The following is a 6,000-nucleotide window of genomic DNA, read 5'->3' on the forward strand; positions in this document are numbered from 1 at the left end:
ATGGATACACTCTGTGGTCTGAGTGTTTCAGAGAATGAGAACCCTGTAGGTAAAAGAAAACCTGGAAATTGTCCACTCGTTCAGTTTCATCCTTCACACCTGGTTCCGAAGCCCCTTCCACCATCCCTTGTGCATCTATTACCATCGTCTTGATAACTTATTTAGAGTCATTTCCCACTTGCTTTCTTGCTTCCCTTGCGAGGGTGTGAGCATCTAGCACAGGGCCTGGCCCACAGTAAGAGTTCAAAAGGAGTTTCCGCAGAGCCTCGTTTCCAGACAGGCAATAGCCCCTTTATTCAACAAGGTGGTCTTGGGCCCCTGTTGCTCTCTGAAAAGGAAGAGGCGAATTCCCAGACACTGAGGGCATCCTTCCGGAAGGCTGTTAGGCATGAGGATTAGAGGAAGCCTGGCTCCAGTGCTCTCCTCAGCTCTGACCCAGGAAAGCAGAAGGTAGCCCGCTCTGCTCTGCTTCGGTCACTTTGGCTGAGACGCACCCCCCCCCAACTGAGAGGGGGCACCTGTGGGCCAGCAGGCCCCGGGAGAAGGAGAGCATCTGGTCCCGAGAACAGACAAAAGGCTGGTTAATCACACCACGGAGCAGGTGACTTCATCCGGAGCAGGTGGTCTGGCCCTCTTACTCCCCTGGGGAGGAAATTTCGCGCTTACGTAGTTTTCCCCACTCCTAGGATCACCATCTTCCAGTTGTATTGAAGGAAGAAGGTCTGAGGTTTGGGAGCAGCAGAGACAGAGGGGAAAGACTTTTGATTAAATATCCTCATTTGGGCGGAAATGAGTTTTTGAGTGAACAGATGGAAAAACCACTCTCTCCCCTGTCAGTGGGACCTGTAAGTCCCTATGGCTTCCTGGCAACAGCCCATAAGTAATTAGAGCTCAAGGAAGCCATCTGCATGCGGGGACCTTTCCCCGGTGACAGCTCTCAGTCTGGCTCCAAGAAGTGGAGGGTGAGGGAGACAGCCCTGGGGGTGGCCTGGTCACACCATGGTCAGGGAGGGGAACAACATGGGGCTAGGGTGTACGGAGACACACACATACCACACACACACAGACACACACACCACACACACAGACACACACCACACAGACACACATACACCACACACAGACACACACACCACACACCACATACCACAGACACACACACCACACACAGACACACACCACACAGACACAGACACACCCACACACACACACACACACACACACACACACACACCGTATCCTCAGTTCTTCCAACATACAGGCACAGCTCCTCAGGACATGTCCGAGAGCAAAGCAAGAACGGTCTCTGAACTGCCAAGATGCAGCCTCCAATCCCAGCCCTCCTCTGATAGGAAACACCACCATTCAGATCCTATTAACTTCCGGCCTAGAGCAGGGGTTCCTGATCTTCCTTGAGCCAGGAGTTCTGGATTTGGGCTGGGCCCCTGTCCTCGGGAAAGGGTCCCTGCAGCACACAGTTTTGAGGACCACTCCCCCTTCAGCCCCACTCTACCTACATTTCATACAGACCTGAATTCTATAGCGCTGCGAGCTTCTGGGGCGCAGCAAGTTCTCTGCCGCCAAAGCATCCCACTCAGACACACAGTCAATAAATAGACGTTGATAAATATAAAATGAGTGGCCTGGCCCCAGGAACCCGCTTTCTGAGCCTGTAACAGTGCACAGAGGCGGCCCCTCAGTGGCACAGTGGCAGCCTGCACACGATAGCAAGAGAGGAGAGGGAAGACTGCCAGGGGCCTGAGGTGGAGAGGCCTTCCAGGGGCTCTCGGGGCGGCCCACGCGGGGGCAAACATGACTGGTGAGCAGCCCCGCGGCCGGCAGGAGCGTGCGAAGACCTTCGCTCCAAACTCAAAACGTTTTCAACATGACAGAATCCACACGGATGGGAACCCCCCGGGCCCTCGAGTGACATGGGAACACTTTTATCTGTGGTTTATAGACAGTTGTGACAGTTCCACCAGGAGGAACAGCCCCTAGGGAAAGTAAATCTTTGAAGGTATTTCTCAATAGCCTATACCTTTTTTGGAAATCACAGAATTTACACCAGTAATTGATTAAAGATAAAAGCCCTTTTGTCATCTTTCTAACCCCATTCTTAGCTTTAGGAAACTCTTACTTGTGAATTTAGTTTTATTTCCGAATGCACCCATCATTTTCTTGTTAATGTTTAAATTCGATTTGCATTTGAGTTACTCTAAGACAACAATTCAGGGTCTTCATGACCAACGGCGCCTCCCAATGTTTGTTTATCCCAGCACCAGGAATTCAACTGTTACTTCCTCCCCCATTATATTGTTTTGCCTTCTCCGAGATACATTTGATTTTTATTTGTATCAGCTTGTGTCTCGGGGCCATATTTTCTCATTTTCTGTTCCTTTGATCTACATTATCTGTGCTCACGCCTGTACCACACTCCTCAAATTGGTGTTAATTTAACGCCTTTTAACATCTCAGATTTCTTTGCTTTTGAAGGTAACTTCTTTCTTTCTGCAAATTAACACTTTCTCCTTGTAAAAGTTTTAGAGAATAGAGGCAGAAAGAAAAAGTAAAGATCGCCTGTTAACTCTACCAACCAGGGACAACATTTGTCAAATGATTGGAGCACATTCTTTCAGATTTTGTTTTTGAGGCAAATGTGAGCATACATGACGTATCATAAACTTCCTTTATTCTGCCAAAATAAATTATTAGTAAGTTTCAAAACAAAAACAAAACAGGTGTTGTGGTAGATGGAATTTTGGAGGGGGCCTCCGTGACCTTGGCTCTCTAGTGTTACTCCTTCTTTGGCCCAAAGGAGATAATCCAGGTGGGACCGACCTAATCACACAGCTTTTTAAAAGCAGAATTTTCTCCAGCTGGTGGCAGAAGTGGAAGTCAGGCAGACGGTGGTGTTTGAGAAGGGCTGGACACGGGGTTGTTCTTTGAAGTTGGAGCCGGTCAAGTGGGAAGCAGTGCAGGCAGCCTTTAGGAGTGAGCGCATCGTCCGCTGAGAGCCAGCAAGGAAACGGGGACCTTGAAACTACAACCCCAAAGAACTAGACTCTACCACCCACCTAAAGGAGTTGGAAATGGATATATTCTCCGGAGTTTCCGCTGACAGCATAATGTCAGCCTGGGAGACCCTGAGCAGGGAACCCAGTCAAGCCCACCCAGGATAGTCATGAAACTGGGAAGCAATTGATGTTGTTTTAAGCCACTAAGTTTGTGGTAACTTCTTACACGGCCATAGACATTAATATAGGCCTTTAAACTAGTAAACGACTAAAAAGAAAAACACATTTATCATTTTTCTAATTATATTTCCAATATTACCAAAATCACTTTGGGGAATGATCCTGTGAATTTAGTTTTATTTTTTCCACTCAGCATCTGTAGTGGCCTCTCATTTGCCTTGGTTCCAAGGAAAGCCTGTGTCAAGATGGGGTCTCCGGGGCTGGGATTCAGGGCCAGGCTGTGAGGCCCCTCTGTGCACCCACTCCAGGAAGCAGGGTGATTCCCCTGCCCTTAAAACTCTCCCAGACTCACAAAAGACCTGCCTTGAGCTGGAGGTGTTCCTAGGCACACCCCTGGTGGGCTAGCTTGCCCCAAGGGCATCCACATCCACATCCACAGTGCCACTGTATTTGACAAATTATGATGCGTATCAACTTAGCCCCTGATCATTCACAGGGCCTTCTGGAAACAAATGCCTGCCTTTGCATTCTCACACACTTAAAAGCCTGCAAGTTTCTGTCCTATAGCAGCCAAGGGTGGCCATAGGGCTGGCGTGTGGGAGAGAAATTGAGGCACAAAGACCCTGGAGCTCCACCAATCCCACCCCTCTGGTGCCAATCATAATAATCAGAGACCTCTCTTACTGAAGGCCTAGTTGTACAAAGACTTACTCTATGTATCTTATACTCACATTCCTTTTTATTATCTTAGTGTCTTAGTTTACAGAGGAAGAAACAGGGTCAGAGAGGTGGTCTAATTTACTCAAGGAGGCATCATTAATGATTAAGTCAGGGGGGCGCCTGGGTGACTCAAGACGGTTAAGCATCTGCCTTTGGCTCGGGTCATGATCCCAGGGTCCTGGGATCAAGTCCTGCATCAGGCTCCCTGCTCAGCGGGGAGTCTGCTTCTCCCTCTACCCCTCCCCCCCTGCTTGTACTCTCTCTTGCTCTCCCTCTCTCTCTGAAATCTTTAAAAAAAAAAAAAAAAAGATTAAGTCACGGTTCTGACTCACTCTGACTCTAGACTCTTGTAGCTACTACTTTGGGTAGCCAAGGGGGAGGTATGCATTTAGCAGCAACCCACAGAGCAGTGTTGTTTTTTTTTTTAAGATTTTATTTATATATTTATTTAGAGAGTGTGTGTGAGTGGGGGGAGGGGCAGAGGGAGAGAATCTCCAACAGACTCTTGGCTGATCCTGACACAAGGCTTGATCCCAGGGCTCTGAGATCACGACCTGAGCTGAAACCAAGAGTCAGAGGCTCAACAGACTGAAACACCCCAGCACCCCAAGAGCAGTGGTTCTTAATCCTCCTGCAAATTAAGAACTTGAGCAACTTTCTAAAATCTGTAGGCCTGGACCTCAACAGCTATTTGGACATTAATTGGTTTTAAGGGAATATTTGCCTCAGTAGTTTAAAACCTCTCCTGGGGATTTTAATGTGCAGAACAGAGGTTCTCCACCACCGTCATGCAAAAGAATCCCCCCTTCGCCTTGTAATATATGCAGATTCCAGAATCTACTCTTTGAGAGAGTTTCAGTTGGGACAAGGTAAGGACCAGAAATTAGCGTATTTAACACACAGCCCAGGTCCATGCTATTTAAACTTGGTAAAATGAAGAGTCCAGTTCAATAAGCCTGAGAAGAAACCTCAGATTCTGCATTTCAAACAAGCTTCCAGCTGGCCCAAATGGCCCTGGTGCAGGGGCTACATTTGAAGTGGGAAATGTCCCAGCAGACTTAGAGGAACTGCCCTGGACCAATGTTTCCCGAAGTGTAATGTGGGGACCAGAAGCATCATGTGGGAACTTAGCAGAAATGAAAATTAGGGAGCCCCACCTCAACCTTACTGGGTGAGAAATTAGGGGGCTGGAGCCAGCATTCTGAATAAGCCTTCCAGGTGATTCTGATGCAGGGTGCAGTTGGAGCACCCCTGTTTGAGAAATTGGCGGCATCTGGGATATCAGCTACGGGCTGGCAGGGAAGGGGTGTCAGCTTTTGTATCTGTTTGGGGCTCCGAAGGCAAAGCTTTGTTTCCCCAGGAGGCTGGGTCAGGTGCAGCAGGAAGCCATCTAGGCTTCTGGAGACCACACTGGAACCCAGCAAGAATTCCCTAGTTCCTGACAAGATCTGGGGCAGCCAGGCAAAAATATATATTCTTTGGGCGCCTGGGTGGCTCAGTTGGTTGAGCGACTGCCTTCGGCTCAGGTCATGATCCTGGAGTCCCTGGATCGAGTCCCGTATCGGGCTCCCTGCTCGGCGGGGAGTCTGCTTCTCCCTCTGACCCTCCCCCCTCTCATGTGCTCTCTCTCTCTCATTCTCTCTCTTTCAAATAAATAAATAAATAAATCTTTAAAAAAATATACATTCTTGAAGGAAAGCCATTGGCTTGATGATTTTAGTGAGATGTGGCTCAGCCCTCTCTCCAGATGTTTATTGGTTCACCAACAGCTGCCAGGGGATGCCATGCAGGTGGCTGAGTTGAATTTTTTTCTCCATGCATCAGTTTCTGGAGTCTGAACACCCTTATCTGGAAGGCAAGGGGCTTTCCCTAGCCTGAGGATATGGGGAAAGTTAGCACTGCCCTGAAAGGAGGGGGTGCGATTATCATTCTGAACATTCATGCACTCTTGTTTTCAGTAGATGTTGAATGTCTGTTGTATACCAAGTCCTTGGCAAGGAAGCGGGAGGGAAATGGCGATTTACTGGGTGGAGTAGACCGGGTCCCACCAGCCCCATGCCTACCCCAGAGGCAGGTGCTGGGATGC

This window comes from Eumetopias jubatus, unplaced genomic scaffold (genome assembly GCF_037043125.1).
Source record: "Eumetopias jubatus isolate StellerSeaLion01/CBP00866 unplaced genomic scaffold, mEumJub1_p1.0 scaffold_5, whole genome shotgun sequence".
NCBI classification, from domain to species: Eukaryota; Metazoa; Chordata; class Mammalia; order Carnivora; family Otariidae; genus Eumetopias; species Eumetopias jubatus.